This window comes from Buteo buteo, chromosome 7 (assembly GCF_964188355.1).
Source record: "Buteo buteo chromosome 7, bButBut1.hap1.1, whole genome shotgun sequence".
Lineage (NCBI taxonomy): Eukaryota > Metazoa > Chordata > Aves > Accipitriformes > Accipitridae > Buteo > Buteo buteo.
Window position 1 is genome coordinate 40,457,249 of NC_134177.1, and position 23,342 is coordinate 40,480,590.

Genomic DNA, 23,342 nt, shown 5'->3' on the forward strand with positions numbered 1-23,342 from the left:
TGGCAGTCCCAAGATCGCTGCATCACTGTGGTCTTTTCCCTGACATAGCAGGGCAGCAAATGACACCTCTGAATAGCACAGCTTTATGCTAATGGTTTTGGCATTGTGTTTTGTTACATCCCACAGATCATGCAATGGCTATTCTTTCTTGCGAATTTACCCAGTTGTTTTGAAGGGTCTCTGTTAGACACAAGAGCTAATCCAATTATGCCGGTAGTAGTACGTCCATACACACCTAAACACACCATGCACAGGGTACACAGGCGTAGCCAACTATGTTTACGTCTATGAATATTTAGGCACATGCTCTATGTAAGTAAGTCCATTACACGTTCACCCAGACATGCTTTCACGTGCTGCCTCACGTCCACATGCATCACGCAGGTGTCCTCCCATGCCTGCCTGCATGCGTGCAAACAGAGGGGTATAAAACCTTGCACACACACTCAGAGCATCTTTTCTCTTTATTTCTTGGCGTGTCATTGCTGCAGCATCTCCTTTTTTTAGAATGTAGTTAAACCCAATAAAATAATCATTATTGCTGCAATTATTTCCAAACAGATTAAATATCTGCCATGCTCCCAGTTACAGTATAAAACAGGAGGAACCATAAACCATCTCAGTGCATAAAAATGGGAAAGGGAGAAGGGAGGGATGACATTTCATCTGGCTTCCTCATGGGCCTGTGTAGTTACTGGGAACATTTGCATATTTTTAATGCAGTGCCTCTTTAATAAATTCCTCCCTCCAGACACATTAAAAATGGTGCACTTGCCTGAACATCACTGAAGGATAGGGAGTGCTAGCAACTTCAGACTCTTATTTTAGCCACAGAACAAACAAGAAGGGGTATATGTGTGGTATTTGATGGTAGGGGAGGAGTGTAGGTATGGAAAAGGAAGGCAGATCACTTTTTTTTTGTATACACCATCAGAGAATGCCATCTGTTTAATTTTTGACCTTTTTGTTGTCTGACCTCCTTTGAACTTCACCAGAATTCTCCAGGGTAATATATTTTCTTTGCATTCAGGGGCAGGATTATTTGCTATTAAATTGGAATTCAGGAAAGAAGGAGACTTAAATTCTTCTCCTGACCTGTTAATCTTCTGCAGAGTAAAAATATTGCCTGTAATTACAGGGTTTTCTTTTTTTTTCTTTTTGGCTTGAGTTCAGGCCAGACCCCAAACTTGCACTTTAAGCCTCTTACAGCAAATACCTCTTTTCTGAGAACAGGCTGTGCTGTTACGTTCCCTTGTCAGCTAGATATCTCAGGACAGAGGCGCTGTGTCCTGTCCACTGCCACCAGTAATGCTGCTGTCTGCCTGCGGTTGTGGGTCCAGCAGTGAATATAAAGGGAAGGGGGCAAACCAGTGCTGGAATTAAATATGCTCTGGGAACAGGAGCTTGACAGCAACTCCTACACAAGCCCAACAAGATTTGAATAATCCAAGTCCATCAGGATTGAAGGATTCACACATGTAGTAGAGATAGATATGTTCCCTCATCCTGCCACTGGCTCCCACTTCAACTTCAAAAGGACCTCCTCATTTTTTCTGACTCCCTGGTGTTGCAGACACCTCTTCTTCCCTTTTCCTCCCTTGTTCACTTCTGCCCCAGTGGGGCTGCGTGGGGAGAAGTTTATGTCAGTATGAGGGTGGGTTGGCAGATGGGGTCCATAGCTGTAACTCTGGTCAATGTAGATGGTGCTCCTCTGCAGTTCCCAATTGGTGAGGATTGTTCATCTAAAACTTGTGGTGATTTTTTTCTCAGAAAATAGCTCATTTCCTGAACATTGTCATCTCTCCCCAGAAAAGTTGCTTTCACTTTTCTCCCAGAACACCCGAAAAGTGGAAGATGTCCAGTCCACAACTGCTGTAATTCTAGCAAAATGGAACAATTTCCATCTAGGTGGGCTGACATCATGCTGGGCAAGACCTGTAATTTGGAGGCGGTCAATTCTTCATGTCCTTTTCGGGTCAGGGGCTCCCAAGTAGACTCCCATCTCCAATGATGCATTGAAATTACCATCTCTCTGCCATTCCTGGCTACTGAGAGTAAGGCGAGACAGTAGTATAGCCTGAGAGAAGGTATCTACAGTGACCTTCACCTCTTGTGGAGCACTACAGCATCCTCCTAAAACTTCAGCATCTCAAGGTTGGCTTGAAAACCCAGCATTTTCAGTGAATTTCTTTCCCCACACTCCTCTTGCCCCTGGTTCCTGGCCAGCTTAAATGCCACTGTCAGATAGATGTTAATAAATCAAGAAGGCTATGTTCTATGATCCTTTCTGCACCATACACATACTGGGTCTCATTCTGCCTGGCAGGCTGAAGGCACAGAGAATGAATATCAAATCAAGAATAAAAAGAGTTTTAGTTAATCTACCTGGACTTGTGCAAAGCATTTGACACTGCCCTGCACAACATCCTTGTCTCTAAATTGAAGAGACATGGATTTGACAGACGGACCACTTGGTGGATAAGGAATTGGCTGGATGGTCACATTCAAAAGAGTAGCAGTCAATGGCTTGATGTCCAAGTGGAGACCAGTGATGAGTGGTGTTCTTAGGGGTCGGTATTGGGACCGGTGTTGTTTAACATCTTTGTTGGCAACATAAGCAGTGGGATTGAGTGCATCCTCAGCAAGTTTGCTGATGACACCGAGCTGTGTGGTGTGGTCAACATGCTGGAGGGAAGGGATGCTGTCCGGAGGGACCTTGACAGGCTTGAGAGGTGGGCCTGTGTGAACCTCAGAAGGTTCCACAAGGCCAAGTACAAGGTCCTGCATGTGGGTCAGGGCAATCCCAAGCACAAATACAGGCTGGGTGAAGAATGGATTGAGAGAACTTGGGGGTGTTGATTGACGAGAAGCTCAACGTGACCAGGCCATGTGCACTTGCAGCCCAGAAAGCCAACCATATCTTAGGCTGCATCAAAAGAAGCGTGACCAGCAGGTCGAGGGAGGTGATTCTTCCCCTCTACTCTGCTCTCATGAGACCCCACCTGGAGTCCTGCATCCAGCTCTGGGCCCCCAACATAAGAAGGACATGGACCTGTTGGAGTGAGTCCAGAGGAGGGACACAAAGATGACCAGAGGGCTGGAGCAGCTCTCCTATGAAGACAGGCTGAGAGAGTTGGTGGTGTTCAGCCTGGAGAAGAGAAGGCTCTGGCGAGACCTTAGAGCAGCCTTCCAGTACCTAAAGGGGGCCTACAAGAAAGACAGAGAGGGACTTTTTACAAACGCATATGGTGATAGGACAACGGGTAATGCGTTTAAACTGAAAGAGGGTAGATTTAGATTGGGTGTAAGGAAGAAGCTCTTTACTGTGAGGGCGGTGAGGCACTGGAACAGGTTGTCCAGAAAGATTGTGGATGGCCCGTCCCTGGAAGTGTTGAAGGCCAGGTCGGATGGGTCTTTGAGCAACCTGGTCTAGTGGAAGGTGTCCCTGCCCATGGCAGGGCAGTTGAAATGAGATGATTTTTAAGGTCCTTTCCAACCCAAACCATTCTATGATTCTATGATTCCATGCACTCTAGCAAGTTGCTTTCCACAGCACCTCAAATGACTATTTTATCAGCAGAACAGAGCACAAGAGAAATTGTAGATGAAACAAATACAGAAAATACATTAAGAGAGTAAGTAATGAGATCTAGGTGAAATTGCATCTTATGAAAAAGTAATCTGCAGCTTAGTGTGCAAGGAGGAGGAATTTGATGGAATAGAGGGACTCTCAAGAAAGGAATGAAGGAGCACATTACAAACAGACAAAGACAGCCAGGTGTGTCGTGCAACGCAGAGAAGTAGTTAAATTAGGATGTAATGGAAAAGGTTATTTTAATATTCTCCTTTATGGATATTGGTGTCAATATTATCTCAGGGAAGAAGAGAATGAGGGAGGAGGAAAGGGAAGTATATTTGTTAAAAAAGGCAAATAAATTGCATCATGTGCAAATTCAGGACTCCTTTCATCAGAAAGAACAAAGACATAAGTGGCAGATATTGCTGGTGGTATTGTGGTAATATGCAGAGGTTGCAGGGTTTGCAGCATTGCCATGCTCACAGCAACAAACACAGGCATTTCCCTGCACACACGTGATGGGATGGCAGCTCCTGCTTAGGAGGGTAGAGCCTGAGCTTCCTGACACCAGGGCTTGTGTCTGGCTGAGATGGGAGGAAAATGATCCCACATAGGACAGGATTGTTTAGAGATGTCCCATGGCACAGCAAAACCTTCTTACTGCTTCAGTCTATATTTCAGTTATTTAGCCTTTCCCTGCAGCAGGATTCCTGTGTGTTTGTCCCAGTGCCACACAATACGGTGGGGAGAGGTGGAGCACAGGGGCTGTGGGACACAGAGACTTGTTCTTAAAAGAGATTTTCCCACTTGAGGCTGCTGTATGAAACGGCTTAGCTGGATTGCCTTTTCTTTAGCCATCCAAATCTCAAATTCAAGGTAGCCCCCTGGGCTTCCTCTACAGGCAGTGAAAAGGCAGAAGCACCTTCTCCAGAAATTTTGTCATCCCCTCCAGCTACAGAAAATGTCCACTGCAAGCAAGCATCTCTGCTTTAGCTGCAGAGGGAGCCCAAATGCATGGATTTTGGGTGGAGAGGTGGATCCATCCTTAAACAACAGTCCCTGGGCACAAAGGAAATGGATCCATGCCACAGAGCAGTTCCTGAGGCAGAGGCAGCCAAAATTCAACCTTCTGCCTCCTACCTCTTCCTTCTCCTTCCCTCCCGATTGCATCCCTCAACCTCCAACGCAAGTACAACCTCTCCCATCCTGCTGCAGAGGCCTGCCACTGGCTGGTGACACTTCACATACCTGGGACTTATTAGCCTCTCCCTGAGGCAGCCGTAATTATGTAGTTGACTCATTAGACAGACAAGCTGAGGTCGTGTTGACTTACCAAGGTCAGTCAGGCGTATCTGTGAACCATACCTTTTGTTTATTCCTCCCTTCTTCTTGCAGAAAGCTGGAGGTGCTAATAAAGAGGAGCAGAGCCGTTTAGGACACACAGCAGTTAAGAGGTGCCTCTTGTGTTTCTTATTAATGGGCCCAGGATTTGAGGTGAAATCTGGTGCACGCATGCCTAATTGGGGGGATTTGTCATCCCTGTGTATTGGGCTTGGTTCCCTCCTCCAAAAATCTTGGAGAGGGAGTATCTCCTGCAGTTGAGATCTCTGGTGCAACGAGAAATCCCAGGTTCAAGCCTTCCAGCTAGCAGCCAAGGCTCCCTGCACAAAGCTGTTGCTCCCAGGCTTGCCCCTGCTCTTGACTGACTATAGAAAGAGTGAAGACTGGATTCATTTAGCCCAGAGTGGAATTTATGCTGACTAAAGTTTGATGAGCTCATTTACTACCTGCATTGCAATCTGGCTCTAACACCTGCCATTCCCAAACAAGCTGGGAAATGAATTCATTTCAGACCAAGCCAGAGTGGGTAGTTTTCTTTTGTAGTTTCGAATTTTTAGTGGATGGAGAAATCAGCAATGATTTCATTTGGGACTAAAGGAAATGCTTTGTTCAACCCCAAATGAAAAGTGGGAGGGTTTTACCCTTCTGAGTATGGTTGTATATAATGGGAGTCTGTGTGAAAAGAGAATGAGCCCTGTGAGCTGACAAATTAGAGTGGTCCCTATGAAAAATGTCACACTAAAGTATTTCAGACTTGGGGTGGAGGGGAATATTGCTTTCTGCTTTGGCTTTTTCAACTGAATATTGCCAAGGCAGATAAATCTGGGATTTTTTTTAGCCCACCCTACATGCTAATGTCACTCAGCTCCAGTGGGGTGAAAGGACTGGATCACAGGCCCTTGACCCCAAGTGTAATTAACCAGAGAGGGGGGTTGCGCACACTCCTCCTGTTGGTGTCTGCTCCTCTGACAGCCCAGCCTCCTGCTCTGCTTTAGGCATCATCTCCAAACCTTTAGCTGGGAGGCAAGGCACCTACTGAGCTGTACCAGTTTGTTCCCATGCCTGGTCTTTGCACAGCTTCATCCTCGACAGCTCCTCCTATTTCTTACCTGAAATGAACCCCACTGCATCCTCTCAACACTGCTGAAGCAAAAAAAAAGATAAATTAAAAGGAAGCCTTTTAAAAAAGACTTCTCACATGGGCACCTTTGCTCCTGTCTCAGTGAAAAAGAGGATGGTACTTTCATAGTCAGGGCTGTTGAAATGGTTGTAGATGAAATGGTACAGTGTAATTAATTAAATGATCTCCAAGACCTTAGGAGTATTGCCAATGTACAGAAGACATAATTGGGTACTGTCTGAATAGATCATTACACACACGTACACATGTGTAGACTGTGTGCCAAGTCCAGCCACTGAAATCCAGAAGGATTACAGATGGACAGTCCTGTAAACCTACTCCAGTCAGCCTTGGTGAGAGCCCAAGGCAGGGCTGCCCTCTCTGGGATTTCCCTAAGAGAAATGTGTCCTCATGTAACATACCACTCATGCAATGAACCTGGTACTTCCAGGAATCACAAAGATCTGCACGTGAACATGCCAAACTTTACTGTACCTATGTGAATCACCTGTGCAGCAACACAAGCAAGAGTTGTCTTTGCTAGTTTTGGAGTATTTTCTCTCTGTGGCGATAGTTATTACATATCAAAGCACAGTGGTTTCTTATTTTGCCTTATTTCTTTTCTTTTGTTAACCCACTCTGTTTTGGAAGGAATTCAGTGTAGGCAAGAAAGTGTAGTCAGCAGTCTGATGGACTAAGCAGTCTCAGCCTGCTAACATCTGCATGCTGTGGTTTGGGCTGATCTTAGGTTCTGACTTCTCTAGGGGGTTGACCCAAAACCTGCTGCCACTAAAAGATCTGTCAGCTGATTTCATTGAATTTTAGACTGGACCGTGCACGGTCAAGGCAGATCACAAAAAGAAGAGTTGTGAGGGAGGAGAGCCAGGGATTCACAAAGAAAAGGTGCTTTAAACATTCAAGAAGAAAAGTGGCCCAGGAAAATGATTTTTAAAGCTCACTCCAGGAAAACTGTGTTAGGGAAAGAACACAATGCGCAATGTGTCTTGCAGCACAAAAGATGCTCTGTGAGAAAGCAGAACAAGCTACCTAGTGATTAAACTTTCCAAATGAACCACTATTGGAGGAGCAGACAATAACTGGAAATAAATCAGTATCAAATTTCCTTTTTCTTTCTTGCCACAGGGAAGAAAGAAAATAACTTGCCATTAGCAGCTGCGGGAGCTCTGCGGAGGGCTTGGTGTTGCAGTACACTGCGATGGGCAGAGGCATGAAGCAAAGGCCATGGGGACAAGGGGGAGAGATGAAAGAGCAGAATTAAGGCCACAGCAGAGCCAAGGAAGGGATCGAGTTTGGAAAAGAAAAGAGACCAGAGGATGGTAATGAAGTGCAGCGGCAGCACTGCTTCATGACCCTAAAATCTTGCATGGCTCTTTCCTGGTTAGATCTCAACTCACTTACAGAGGAGGCTGGTGCCCTTTGCTCCCTTTACGCATAGGAAAATGGAGACACGGAAAGGCCAGGCACCTGCCTGCTGCATGGGTGGCTCTGCTAAGGTTTGGGCTCAGACGAGCACCTGGAGCAGCATGGCTCCTGCCCTCCCTGCTGTGTGGATCCTGGCCCGGGGGGCTGATGCTGGGGTGAAAGCTGCCTGCAAGCGGGGTCCCCATGCACAGAGGCACCTAAGGCAGGTGTTTAGGCTGGAAAAGTCAACAGGAGGGTCCTGCTGTATACCACTATTGGGGAGTTCCTTATGGTCACCACCAGCCTAAATCTGCAAATGTAGTTTTTGCTGGGCAGCTGTGAATCAGGGAGTTTTTCCTTGGCAGGTATGAGTTTCACTGTGAGAGAGCCTGGTGTTTAGAAAGTGCCCTCCACCTAGCTGTGTCCCCGGGGCAGGCTTTGGTCTGGCGCATGGGGCAGATTGGGTTGTGTGTCTGGGCAGTTGTCGTGCCACTCTGTCCCTCTGCACCTCAGCCTCGGCATTCCTATCTTGATGACAAATTCACTGATCTCATTTATGAGGCGCTTTTGGGATGCTGGAAAGCACTACCCAAGGCAGAGATGATTTCAGCCAAGTCAGAATTGCCCCGAGTACATCATTCCAGGGTGGGCCGCTTCCTCTCAGAAATGACGCAGCAGTCGGTCTTGACCCCAGCCCGAGGCAGGAGATCGCTGGAAGGTTTCCAAACCTTGTTTCCCTCTGGCTCAGCACCTCTTCAGATGAGGTGCTGGTCTCTGTAAAGCTGGTCTTGAGGGCAGTGAGGGGACGGGAATGTCCCATATGAAAATCAGCCAGCACACAGCCTCTGAGGCCACATGGTTAGAAAAACCGCCATTTTGTAGGCCTGATCTAGGAAGCTTTGAAAGGACATGCTTTTCAAAGACATTTCCTGAAAATCAGATCCCTGAGGGGCACCACTTGATAGAACAACACTCATGGCAACTTCTGCTTTAGGAAAATTTGGGTTTTCTTCCTCTCCCACCTGTTCTGTGACTCCTTTCCCTGACCCCCACCTGCCATCCAGCAAATTGTTTCCTTCAGCTCCTTCTCCAAGGTAGTTTGTGCATTTCACAAAATCCACAAGATCTGAAGAGGGGAAGGAAGGCGAAAAATACAACTTTATAGCACAGGCAGTAAGAACCCAGTTTATTATTTATAATGCTCAGCTGTAAGCAATAAACACAGGCACCAAATGTAAATTCTGCCACTTCCCTTACCCTCTCTATATAATTCCCTGGTAAATTCACATCATTCACTGTCGGCCTTAATGTGCTTCTATTTGTCTGAGCTACAGATTTCTCTGTGTGATTTTTTTTCTGATGAAATAATATCTCCATGGATAGTTCTCTTCCACTGTCCTTAGTCCTGTAAATTAAATTAATTTAAAATTCAAAGGGATAATATTCTGCTAAAATGATCTGCTGTATCATTGCAGGTCATGGTGTTGGACTGTAAAATAAAAGCCTGTTTATAACTTATCATTTACAAGGCTTTCTTCTCCCAGAAGCTAGCAATGCTGTGGGTAGAGCTGTCTGAGGAGTTGGAAAGATGTCCATTTTCCGTATAACCAGAGGGAGATGTTCATACATCCTGGGCCTGTGGCATCCAAAAGATTATCTAAGTGGACTTTTAAAATCCAGTGCACCGTTGTTTGAGCATTCCCCTTCCACAAGGCCTTAACATTGGTCTTTAGTATGGTGCCTTGGGGAGTTCAAGGAAATCCAACAGCAGGAATCTCACTGTTCCCTTGCTCCTAGTTTCCTTTACTTGAACACTGTGGTCCTGAGTGGAGGCAAAGCCAGGAGGAAAGACAAAGGGTCCACATCCCTTTTTCATATCAGGGATCTGTTCCTCAATACACTACATTTCAGGAGGGCAAAACCTGATTTTTCTGGAAAGGGGGTTGAAAAGTTGTTATTTCAAATTTCCTCACATCTCAGAAACAGCAAAAACTTCTGTCAGAATTAGCCAAGATAATTTTCTTCAATATTTCATTTTCCGGTTATATATCAGAATGAAGTAAAATGAAAAGATTGAGGAGAACACCTTCACTTAGGTTTGTAATGAGCTAGAAATTTTACCGCTGTCAAAAACAGCTCCACTCCCACAAAATCTGTTCAGCTAGCAATACAAAGGAGTCCTTAGTTACTGTGCATCTAGAAACACAAAAGTGGCAGGTGCAAAATCTGGTCCAGCTTCCGTGAAGCATTTTGGGAGTCCCCCATCCTTAGCACTGGGCAATTTAGTAAACCTAAGTAAGAGACACAGACGTGCCACTTCCTTTTGATGGGGAGATTATGGAGAAAAGACTCATTTTTGCCACCCTCTCCTACATCCAAGCCCCATTTGCAGGTACCGCTCTAGTGGTGCAATTTTTTCCTGCTGAAGTACCCTTACCTCCAGTATCAAGAAATTGAATTTGCAGCCTTTCCAGGCACTGTGGATACTGCATTCCTTAGACAAGGCCAGTTCCCCCCTCCCTCGCTCAGCTGTGAGCAGAAGCGTGGCCAAATGGCAGCAAAACATGTGTCATTAGTAATGCAGTGTGACTGACTTTAAGGTTTCTTCACAGCGCGACCAAACCCCGTAATGGTTTTCTTTCAGTCACTTAATGAAGACTGTTCGCTCGCACTCCTCATACATCATATTTGCAATGGTTCCTTTGGTGTGGTTGGTGCTTCAGTGGTAGTTTTGTAATTTATGAGACTCTTAGTGGCTTAATTATGCCGTCAGCTCCATCTGTCACTTAACTGATATGAGGAATGATGGGATGCCATTAGCCAGCTAATAGTTGCTGTAAAGAGTATTGTTTTATGCTATTAAATAGCAGGAACATAAACAGTTTTTGCTCCCCGATATCCATGCTTGCTTTGGTAATGAAATTTAAGAGGCTGGTCTTGACATCTGTCCTTCTGCCTGAAAAAGTACTGGAGGAAATAAAAGGAAACTATCAGCAACAAGTCTAATTAGATTTACCATCAAGATGACAACCATTTGGCTTCATTTTTTTCCATGTTGCTGGAACTTCTTATTTGAATCTTGAGGCCTTCCTTGCTTCTCATCTTGATTTCTCATGATCAAGGCAAGAATGTGGTGTCTTCATCCCCATGAGGTAATTACTGGGCTTGCAAAATTTGCTTCCAAGCCCCTCAGCTTCTCTAGCACCTGCCCTCTTTGTGTGTCCGTGAAGTATTATTCCTTTAATAGATGGAGAGCTGAGCTACAGGAGACTATGAATTAGATCTGCTGGAGGACAGAGGCACTTGGTTTCCATTTTAGATGGCAAAGTTAAAAATTTAAAGCCTATAAATCCCTCTCAATTATTGTCTGACCCTGGAGCTATCTAAAATTTAGTTTTCAGCATTAAAGTTTCCCAGGTGCCAACATTCCTGCTTCTGAGCTCACCAAAGATGGTTTCAGCCCCGGCAGGACTTTGCAGCTCTGAGCCTCGCCTGAACCCCTGCACGGCTGGTGATTTTTGGCAAGGCATTTCACTGCCAGTCGTGGTGCCGTTGGACGGTGGGCATTCATGGAGGATGAGGGCATGGTAACTGGGAGGGAACTGGAACCACAGAATTGTGTGCACCTTTCTCAGTTTTGGTCTTCTAATCCCAGAGCTGTCTCACCCACCCTTGTTCTTCTGCTCCTGCTCATGCCCATGATCTACTTTGTTTCTGCAAACATCACCTTCACCCCGCCTGACAGCATCCACTGCACCAAGCCAGGAGAAATCCTTCTGGTTCAGCCATGCAGTGTTTTCAGCTTTTTCATTTCCAAAAGGTGCACGTGGAGTGCCCAGCGCCAGAGGCATGAAACCTAGTGCCCAGTGGGTTAAGGAGGCAGTGCCCTGCATGCCCAATGATCCTCTTTGCAACAAGTCTATAAACCCCATTCCCAGGATACATCAGGTCCTGAAAAGAGGCAAATTGCTGAGAACACACCGTTCCAGTCCTCTTGGACGGTGCCCAGACTTCCATTAAACTGCTGTGACTCCTTGACGTGACCTACATCCTCGTAAGCGAGGGGTTAATGCACGTTGGCTGCTGGTCACTCTCCTGCTCAGATAAGTAGCCATCAATCAGCAGGCGATCTGCTGTAGTCACACAGTAATAAAACTGGAGAGATTATTTGCTACTATGTCATTCATAATAAATGTATCCCAAAGTGCTTTGTAGAATTAATTAATAGACAAAGGAGAGAGAAATTAAGAGCCGAAGACTAGGAATAAAAACTAAGGCTTGAAATGAGGTGTGGAAGGATCTCCTGGAGTAAATGTCTGTGGTGGGGCAGCAGCATGGGGGGGGACTGCTCGAGGGCACTGTATACCACCGGGTGGCAAGGCAGAGAAAAGCAGGTGCAGATTTGGCCCATAAAGGGTGTCATCCCCCATGTTGCTGATGGCAATTGAGGTTGCAGCTCAATACAGGAGCTCAGAGGAGGATGTGGGTCCTCCTGCCAGCCCCATTCCTGGCTGGCTATGCATCCTTCATGGAACTGCTGCCTTCTTCTATCCCTCAGTTTCCTCTATAACAGGCAGAGACTGCTGTATTTTGCGGGGCGCCGCACAGCTTCATTCATCAGTGGCTATAAAGTATACGGCAGCGTCTCAGTGAAAGGCACTCCATAAATCCCAGATTTTATGGCTTATTATTATTTATGGGAACATGCCACTTAGGGACTCCCCCTCTATAAAAAAGGTGTAATGCATCAGGGTCAGCCCAAGAACATGGACTGTCCTTTGTCAGGGCGAGGAGGATGGAGTCAAGAGGGGAAGAAGGGAAAAGCTTCCTGTTTTAATAAGGAGCATCTCTTTGCCTGCAATCCACAGTGCTGAGCACCTCGGCAGGTCACCAACATTTTCAGGTGCTGCACAATTCATGAAAGTAGGTGGAGGAGAAAGCGAGCGGCCATGTTAGTACTGCTACTGCGGGACAGGCTACAGGTGTGCTCAACCTTTATTAGACACTGAAGAACCCACTTGGGAGCAAGACATCTGATTGCCCTAAGTGGTGGAAAAGGCTTAGTCAGCATCTCTGCCTTGGTGGGGCCTGGCAGTGGGAAAATCACCTCCGCCAGTGTTACTGCTCACCAAATGAGTTACTGTAGGATGTGATGTGCCTGGCCCCAGGCCAAGACACAGGTTTCGGTTAGTGGGACAGACCCAGAGTTGCCATTCATCAGCAGAACAGTGGGTTCAGCTCTGCCTTACACTGCTGCAAAGCCTTGAGCTGCTGCTGAGCCCGTGCTGGGAATAACCTTTGTGCCCAAAGCATAACCTTCATCCCTGGAGTCCTGGTGGACGCTGGTCTCCAAAGTGAGAGGACAGCACATGGGTCTGGGAACAAGACAAGTCCCACACAGCTCATCAGAGCAGCCGTGTGAGGAAGCATGGGTCCTCCAGCCCTCATTCCCCCCTCGCTAAATTGCAGCGCTATAAAACAAAATGTCAATTTTCTTTTTAAACATCTTTTATGGCAGATTTGATGCAGCTTGGCAGATTGATAGCCTTGGTGACTGACGGCTCTCATTTATCCTCGCCACGTGGGCGTCGGGAGTGCAGGATTCCCTGGCGCAGACAGCCCTGACGGGGAAGGAGCACTGGGAAGGAGCAGCGGGCCAAAGAGGTGGTCGTGGCCCTCTCAGTCAGTCCAGGCACCGTCTGCATTACCAGACTGACGGGCTAGTTTGTAGTGTCTGCTTGCTATTGGGCTGAATTACCCAACGCAGCATTAGATCTGTCTCTTGCAGTTGGCAGATAGCTCTGAATGGACCTGTGCCGCTGTGGCAGAGGGGAGAAGCTGGGTAAATTAACAAGACTGCTAATGAAGGTTGAAAGCAGACAACACCTCAGACCTTTTCAAGAGCAGCCAGAAATGTCTCACTGTCAGGGGCAGGAGGGTGGTGGGCAGAGCTGCACGGACACTTCCATTTCCAGTCAGGTGCTCTGCTGTGGGTTGGTGTGGAGGTTTTGCTGTTTGTGTGGAGCATTTCTGTGCAAGTGGGAGGATTTTACCCCTCTACAGCCTCATACAGCCCTGTGGAGTTGACAGCCCAAATAGACCCTGCACCCTGTCAGATGACGCATGGGGTGAGCGTCCTCCCCTTCCAACCCATCAGGGCAGGAGATCAGCCAATGCTGCCCATAGGGACTGGGCAATGCCGCAGCACCCGAGCTACCCCCCAGCCTTCCCTGGCATGTGTACGCCTTCCTTTCAACTGCTCCTTTCATTTTTTCCCCGCATTGGTTCAAAGGGAGAAGAAGAAAGCGGGAAGCTGCAATACTAGACAAAAAGTCCCTGCAGTCGCAGGCTGTATGGGTAGAGATGGCCCTGTCTGTTCTGCTGACTTGGTGCTTCCACTCGAGTGAGAAGGTGCTGTCGGGAGCAGGCGGTGGGAAGGGTGGGAACAGCCATGCCGGTTGTGCTGACAAGAGCAACATTAGCATAACAAAGGCTAAATTTTTCAGTGTAGGGTAGATAAGCTAAGAGATGCAGAAACAGCAAAGGCAGCCCCAAGTAAATAGACTCTTTTCTTCCTCTCTTCATCTGTTCTTTCCTTTTCCTCCCTCACTTCATTGCCAGGCTTCATAGCACCTCCGACACACTCCAGCTGCCAGCAGTGTCCAAAATAATCCAAGCAAGAGGTTTATCTGAGCTGCTGTGTTCCCCCCTCCCCAAGAGGATGCTCATGGAAAGACAGCTCCTCTGAGTGTGAGTGCCAGCTGGAGAGCAGAAACCCACCGCATGGTGCAAACACTCCCTGCACCAGCACTTGGGTGATGGAGGGGGAGAAGGCGGCCATGCAAGGGCTAGCGAGGACGGGACAAAGGCCGTCTTGGCAAGGCGTCCCAGGTTGTTGGCCAAATTGGCCCACTCTTTTGACTGATGCAGCCCAGTTGGAATCAAGGACGTGACGACACCAGGACACCCTGCCAGTGGATCGCTTTAGGCAAGGGTCACCAGCCCATGGAGATATGGCTTCAAACTAGGGATTTCTGCACCTGGCAGCTCCTCTTCCCATCCACCATGGCTATCTTTCATTGTGCTTCACTCAGAGGGTGTGCCCTGTACAAGAGGTCAGATTCTGCTCCTTGCTGCAGAAAACACAGCCGTGTCAATTATTCATTTAACACATTCTTTGGTGGCAGTTGCTCAATTCACTGTGAAACTGGGTGAGAATGCAGAAAACAAAGGAGCTATTGTATAATTAAACTGCATCTCTTCAGTAGAACAGGCTTTTGAAATGGCACTTTCTCTGAGAAAATTCTAAAAGGATTATTTTTTCCAATGGATTAATTAAAAAAAATCAAACCCTCAGGATCTTTCATTAAATACTTAACAGTGGTAAACCCTAAAGTTGCCATTTCTTGGCTTAAAAGCTTTTATCGGGTGACTGAATGTGGTCAGTGTTTGATCTCAGTCAAAATACTCTCCAGGTTTTGGACCACAAGTCAACATTTCCTAGGTTTGCAAGCACTGTGAAAAGTTTGGTTTCATTTGCAGCCTTTCTACTGAAAACCTGTTTCATTAAGAAAGTGTCACCCATCCTTCCCTATTAATACTAGAGACTCTCAGCATTAATGTTAGCAGCCTGTGTAGTCAGGGGAAAGCAACAGAGGTGTTGTGCGTACCAAATGAACTCCATTGGTTTTGGTCTTTCTTTTTTTCTTTTCTAAAACAAAGTATAAATACCTACCACCACTGCCTTTCAAAGGGGAGAAGGACAGGGTTGCCAGGTGAGCAAAACTACAAAAATATTCTATTCCTTGTTGGGCCTTTAATGAAGCATTTACAAGATCAAACAGGAAGAGATACCCTCCCACGGCCTTCTTAAAGCTGTAATTAATTGCAAAGTAACTAGCATATAATTGCTTTCCCAAGAGCACCCCAGAGAGCAGGGCAATACCTTGACAAAGGTGCTAGAGCAAGCGAAAGTTAATTAACATTAAGAATTAAGTGGCTAATTGCGTTGTTCTGACAGTGCAGCTCACTCTCCCAGCAAGGTGGTGTTCGGAGAGCGTTTCATCCCAGCACCGACCCGGGGGCCATTCCTGTCTGCATCTTTCCATGTGGGCCCAAACCACACGGACATGCCGTGTCAGGAGATGCTGGCAGCATCGTAGCATCTGCAATGACCCAAAGGACCATCTTGCAAATGAGATTCGGCTGCGGTGGACGGGCTCAGCCTCTCATGTCCTGCTGGATTTTGGTGGGTCAGCCCCAGCTTTTCGCTCCATGCTGGGGTCCTCCAGCTCCACAGGGGATGTGGCAGAGCAGATGCTGTGGCTGCTTCTCAGCCAGCAGCAACATTAGTGTGATGTAATAGCAGTTACGGTAAAGAGGACACACCAGTCACCTTCCCACACATTAACCCTTGTGTTTCTAGAGTTTCCCAATTTCCTTGTAAGCCTTCACCTCTTCTAGATGTATTCAATTAGCCAGAGGGGTCAGGAGGTCCAAAGTATTAAAGGATTCAGCTGCCTGCTTTTAACATGGTAGCAGTGGTTCAGTCTCCTCATCTTTGGGACAATAAAAACTACAGTTATGAGGACCCCAATTAAGATCCCAGGGTTGGGAGCATTACACAGATGTGGCTATCACTGCTAGACTAATATGAGCTAGGGCAGGGGACTAAGAGCTAGAAGCAGCCCTGGAGTTCCAGAGGGCATCTGCATGGCCTTTGGAGAAGGGGCAAGTGAGCCCCTTCACATAATGACAGCTCCAAGCATGGGCCTCCTGTGTGTGGCTAGCTGCCCCGTGGGGCAGTGAACCGCTGATGGGAAAGATGCAGAGTCTGGGGAAGGGAGAGCAAGGCCAGTCCTTGGAGGGAGCAAAGCTGTGTGTCTGGGACACAGATGGCCCGGTGGAGAGCCTGACTCGGCATTGCAGAGGCAGACTTTACCCATTCTTGTAGGCTTCTACTGTATGGAGGGGATTTTTAAGGCACCATCCATGTATAAACGTGCTTCTTCTGGTGTGTCCCCTTTGCAATGCGCTGAGCAAGAGCGCACACACAGGCTGGCCACGTGCAAGGACCCATGTAACTGTCCCATCCAACCCACCTCTGTCTGAAGGGCAACCTGTGGAGTGGGGTCTGACTGGGGCTAGCTGTCAGAGGTGTTTTGCTCTGGACACATCTCTTCTTAAGACTGCCCTGGCCAAAGGAGCACTGTATCTGCAAGGCTATTATAGCACTCCTGGAAATCTGCTGGATAGCTGGGCAAACAAGAGATTTTAACTTTCCATGATATTGTGTTTCTCTCTGGGTAGCACCACCTCTCTCCTCCTCTCCAGGATGTGCTTTTCCCTCCGGCCTCACCAAGCCATGTGCCATGAGCTTAATCGGTCATTTTTATTCCACCAGACTGCAGCTGGTGCAGAGGGGACTGGGGAGCAGGCTGCAGGTCTCCCAATGCGACAGGCAACAAGTGAGATTGAAATTGTTAGTGTGTGGGCATGAAAACGTTGGAAAGGCCATCCTGCTGTGGGTACCAGCAGACTTTGCTTGTGCTGCCTTGTTCCAACCCCGTCACAGGCTCTGGATTGGAGGTGCAAAAGGAAAAGGGCTTGCTGGTCAGGGAGTCCTGAGGTGGCCATGGTCTGGGATCATGGCTAGGATTATCATCTACAGTTCTTGGGGAGGGCAAGAAGGGCAGCTGCTGAGACAGACTGTGAGGGAGTGTGTGCTGGGAATGGTCTCCTCTCTTCCAAGTGGGACATGCCTGAAGCTGTCCTCCCATCTCCAAGTCAGTCTGTGCCATTGTGGATTGATACTACGAGATCTGGAAATGGTTTTCAAGCTCTGCCTCCACCATGGGGCCAGATCCCCCTTGGTGGAAGGAGGCCAGCGAGCAATTTAGTCTGTAGCTCTTTGCAGGGGGACCCATGTGGATGTGGACATAGTGCCAGGGCCACTCTGCTGCAGGGCTCATGCGAAAGCCCTGGCTAGGAGAAAGGTTTCATTTTCCCTGCACTGAGGTACTCGCATCTGACACCTCCTTCCTTGGAGGCACTTTAAAAGCAAATTGAAAACCTGCATATTTGCAGAGGATTAGCACAGCACGGCCCTGAGCTGATTCACTGTGAGAGCCGTGTTGGGGAGGGCGGCGAGTGCTTTGCTTTGCACAGATTTTTGTGAAATGCATTAAATGAGAGGCAGTTTGGAAGTGGCGTACCCTTTGGGGATGGACAGGAGCTAGCTGTGCATGTGCCACTTATGGCCTGTGCTGGGGCACATTGCCAGGAGACCTGGGGGGATGCACAATGGGCTGGGATTAACTATGATCTTTGGTTGATCAAAGAGGAGCATGTGTTTCAGCTGAGGATCTGTTGCCTGCTTCCTTCCCTGCTGGTCTGCTCAGCAGAGTTTGCATGGAGCAACTGCGTGTTCATGATGGTGTCTCGTGGTTTTCTAGATAAAACAAAAGCATGAGCTAGAGAATACCTGTGCAGGTGAGAAGCTCTTGGTTGGGAGATGTTGAAAAGGAAATTAATTCTGGTGCCAAATGCAAATGACAGCTCAATCAGCTCAGCACTGCAGACTATTTTCCACTGTTTGTTGTATGGAAAGATGTGGAGACACCCTGCAGCTCCCTTCCAGTCTGTTTCATTCCCGTTTGTATTCAGGTCCCTTTGGAAGCAATAATACACTAAGACCTGGTGCTTTTTATAGCTTGGACTTGCATTCCTGCTGCTGCAGGGACCCCACGAAGGACTGAACACAGTACTTCACACTAACAGCAATGTGATTGCACAGCATGGCTCATAGCCTTGTGACAGCATTGCAGGGTCATGAACAGTGAGGAGAGACTGTGAAGGCTTCATGGCTTTCCTCTCAGCTGTGAAAAGCCAAGGTAGCACCAACTCCACAGGACCAGGCAAACAGAGGCTGGATGGCTCTGAAACCCACTGAGACATGTGGAGTTTTCTCCACCTAGCATGGGTGTGTAGCAGTCAAGCAGCACACTCAATATGTGCTTCTTTGAAAGCCCTCTCTAAAATAAGTGCAGATGCCTTGCTGGCAGCTGGAAAGCTCTTCATCCAAAGCTTGGAGACTTGATAGCTCCAGATCTGTAAGCAACACTGGGTTTATTTTATTTAAGGTCTTGTATGCTTGACTGAGTTTATCCTACCCTCTCTCTATGCTCCTGCTGCTCTCAACCAGACAAGCCCCTCTCTGGAGGGCATATTGTGCCTCACCCAGCAAAAATGAAGATTTTTCCAGTATTATCTTCCTGAGCTGTTCAGTTCTTCATCCTATGTCTTCACTTTGACCCTTCCTGCTTTCCCCCAGCATGTCCCCTGCTTTTAGGTGCCTTCTGGATTGGGTGACACCTCCCTCAGCTCAGAGATTCAGCCTTTAGTCTGATGGGCTCCCTCCTGTCCAGTCTTTAATCTCTCTTGTGGAGAGTTTACAATCTGGTGCTGGGTGCTAACAAATACCCTCTGCTCCCTGTGACCGGGCCACCTGAAGGCACTAACCTGGAGCACAGCTTGTCATGTTAAGCACTGTACATACACAAAGACTACTCAAGTCTTCAATGACTTAATGTTAACTCGCTCTGGGAATGCTCTTCATGGGACTACACATATTTTCATGGTCTGAGCATTAGCATCCATGAAGGCAAAGGTGATTGGGGAAAAAGCCTGGTTCTCCCCTGGTGCCTTGCGCCTAGCCTGCTACATGTTCAGGTGCTGCAGCAGAGAGGAGAAGCCACAGTTCCCCTCTCAGGTACTAGGAGGGGTGCTGCCATCTAAGCACAAGCTGTTTTCAGTGAAGAGGGTTTATGAGCCTATTTCTTAGATAACAGCACTTGCCTTAACCTCTCCCCTGGCTCTTCTCCCTCTGTTATGTTGCTGTTAATTCTGGGGATATTTCTTCATCTCCTGACAGTCCAAATGCAGCAGCGAAGGTAATAAACAGAACATTAGCTGTGCTTTGTTAGAGTGAAAGAGGCTTCCCTGATAAAGAGTCGTAGGGGCCGACAAGAGGAGTTGCTCTCCTGGGCAACATCTTCATTGTGTACGGCTCCGAGTCATTTCCTCCCGCTCAAGAGCTGCGCTTTCCTCCCTAACGCTGGGTGAAATAGTGATGGCCCCATTCCCCCAGCTTGCCACGGCAGGGCAAGAACAGACCAACGCTGTGGCAGAGGCCCTGTCTGGGTCTGGGAGAGGGGGAGGAGGAGATGGAGGAGGAGGAAGAGAGGAGAAATTTGGTGTGATTCCCAGCAAGCCCGAGGGAGCCCTGAGTTGCCATAGCGATAGCTGGGATGCCCAAATTGGGCAGAGTTGGTCCTCAGTGCGCGGGAAGAGGTGATGCAAGAGGCTCCATCCGTCAAGTTAAGGACTTGGCGGTGGTTTGCCACCAGCCTCGGGTTACTTTTCAATGAACATCCCCAGGACAGTCTCCAAGGGGCATGTGGATTTCAGTTCCCACTGGATGGCTTTGAAGATGTTGTCCTGTAGCCAGGTCCCCAAAAAGGAGCAGCTGGGTCCATGCTGAGCCGAGATATCTCCCCGCACTGACAAACCGTCATCCGCTCAGTGCCTTGACCCTGAGATGGGTACAATGGGGGGTCTGGGGCGATAGCAGGGCATTAAGATTTGACTCACTGGTGGGAGAGCAAAATCTTGAAGCTTGTGTCCCAGTCTTGCTCAACTGCACCTATAAATGCATGCATGCTTGTTTGAGCTGGGGAGATGGGACGGTTGGATAGGACAGCAGGTGCCATGCTCCTCGCTGTGCCCTCGGAGGCAGAAAGCAGAGGGTGGGTGTTACAAAAAATTATCGCCACGCAGCACGATTCTCTTGTGCCACCAGAAACCAGGTGCCTGCCCTCAGACTGAGACAAATTCCCTGGCCCCCTGCCCTTCCTCTTCCTAAAGATCCTCTCTGAGCATCCTTCTGCCCTAGCTGTCTCCCAGCTACATCTTACCCACCACCAGCGAGTTAATACTGAAACAAGGATAATAAAGTGCGTCAGGCGGGGAAGGGAGAGGAGGCTGCTCGTTCATTTGGCCTCTTGCGTTCCTGTTTGTGTTTGGGTGTATGTGAAATATCTGCCCAAAGGGGCCTAATGTAGCAGAACACTGGAAATGCTTTCAGGCTGTTAGGTAGCTGCCCGACATGGCATTACCCCAACAGCTAATTAAACTGGTGCCCGTCCCAAAGTGATGAGTTTGCAGGGAGGCTGCGAATCTGAAAGAGATTGATGTTGCATGGCTTATCAATTTTCAATCTCAACACAGCGAGATATTTATCAGGCTGCAGAGAACAAACACTTGTAATATTTAAAGGGAGAAGACTTTAATGGAATCCATTGCAGATCACCAATTTCTGTTCCCCTGGGCTCATTCCTTTCCTCTTCTTTCAGTCTTTTTTTTTTTTAATCTTATTTTCATTTTTTTAGCATACAATAGTCAATGAGGGAAGGAGGTTTTCATTTAAAATGCTGGTTCCTTTCATCTCCCACACCCTCTTTCCCTTCCTAAAGGTTTATGCATTTATTTGGATAAAAGGTTTTAAACAATAAAGAACTGTCTGCAGTAATTTGTGAAGATAATAGATTATCCTGGGAGGAGGCCTAGGTTGAAAAATTTCCAACTGCAGAATTCAGTCCTTGTCATTTAGTTATTTTATTAGGAAAGAAAAAGAAGAAGGGCAAGAGAGTAGGAGAGAGAAGAATACAATTACTGGGCCGAATTATTTGCTGGAGTAAATCCTCCCATTTTTATTGAGCAGAATCTGAATCTGGTCCTTTCATACACTTGCTCTCAGGTCAGGGCCGTGCAATCAGTACTGAGGGCTGCCAGATAATTTTACCAAAATCATCTCAATTGGAAATAGCATAATGGCTCCGTCCCCGGGAAGTCAATTGGATATGGTCCTGGATGAAAAATATTCTACAGCTTTCTACAAGAAGGCCTAGAGAAAAATTGCCTGATCTCCAGGAGCAACCCCTGGTGTGGGATCCAGGCAAGGTCAAGCTAAAATTCATCAGTAGTTCAGAGCTGGACCCAAGTTTGCCATTTAAGAACTCAGCTTTAGATTACAGGTCTATTCGTAAATGCTCATTAGTACACCACGAAGAGATATTGTAATGAATACGGGCTGGCTAAATCACTAATCAATAGCTAAAGGGTTCAGCTGATTCTTTTCAGCCACAGCTTATAACTGCTTTCAACACCTTCCACTGACGGTTTTAATAAACACACGCTGCTCCTGTCTAGGACATGCGTCTAAGATTGACTAATCACTTATAAACAACTTGTAAATGGATGGTTAATGAGAACTGCATGAATAATTGCTTTTTCATTTTACTGCCTAACCAGAAAAAATGCAAAATGAGATTTCTTTTTCGGAGTGGCCCAAAATAGAAAGTTTTTCAGCTTTTTACTTGCCATAAAGGAGCTCATGCACGCGAGCCCTCTCCACCTTCACAAAGCCGTTGAGATGAAATGGAAGAGTCTGTATAATCCAAAATAAAACAGATTTCTGTTTCTTTTGTTTTACACTCATTTTCCTCATTTTTGAAAGTATTTTAAAAATTAAATTGAGGCAAATGTAATCTTAGCGTAGGGTTTTGAATGAAAATGGTTTTATTTTCCTGTTCTGGGATTAAGAGATCTTTTTGAAACCCAATGTGAAAATCTTCTGGCATAGAGGGAAAAAAAGCCCCTTCTATCATTTATTAAAGATGGCTGAAAGAATCTCAGATCACTGCATTCTTCAAACACTCCTGTCATTCCTCCTGAAGCTTTGTCACTAGAAAGATGGTATGATTGTGGGGTGGGTTGACCCTGGCTGGATGCCAGGTGCCCACCGAAGCTGCCCTATCACTCCTCTCTTCAGCTGGACAGGGGAGTGAAAATTTAACGAAAGGCTCATGCGTCGAGATAAGGACAGGATGAGATCACTCACCAATTACTGTCATGGGCAAAACAGCCTCGACTTGGGGAAATTAGTTTAGCTTATTACTAATCAAATCAGAGTTGGATAATGAGAAATAAAACCGAATCTTAAAACACCTTCCCCTCACGCCTCCCTTCTTCCTGGGCACAGCTTCACTACCTCCTCCCCCTCAGCAGCACATGGGGACAGGGAATGGGTGTTGGGGTCAGTTCATCACACGTTGTCTCTGCCGCTCCTTCCTTCTCAGGGGGAGGACTCCTCACTCTTCCCCTGCTCCAGCGTGGGGTCCCTCCCACAGGAGACAGTCCTCCACGAACTTCTCCAGCATGAGTCCTTCCCACAGGCTGCAGTCCTTCACGAACTGCTCCAGCGTGGGTCCCTTCCCCGGGGCTGCAGTCCTTCAGGCACAGACTGCTCCCCCGCCGGGTCACAAGTCCTGCCAACAAACCTGCTCCAGCGTGGGCTCCTCTCTCCACAGGGTCACAGGTCCTGCCAGAAGCCCGCTCCAGCACGGGGTTCCCACGGGGTCACAGCCTCCTTCAGGCATCCACCTGCTCTGGCGTGGGGTCCTCCCCGGGCTGCAGGTGGATATCTGCTCCCCCGTGGACCTCCCTGGGCTGCAGGGGGACAGCCTGCCTCACCATGGTCTTCCCCACGGGCTGCAGGGCAATCTCTGCTCCGGCGCCTGGAGCACCTCCTCCTCCTCCTTCTTCACTGACCTTGGTGTCTGCAGGGTTGTTTCTCTCACACGTTCTCATTCCTCTCTCTGGCTGCAGTTTCTGTTCTGCAGCAACTTTTTTTCCCTTCTTAAATACGTTATCCCAGAGGCGCTACCACCATCGCTGATGGGCTCGGCCTTGGCCAGCGGCGGGTCCATCTTGGAGCCGGCTGGCATTGGCTCTGTCGGACATAAGGGAAGCTTCTAGCAGCTT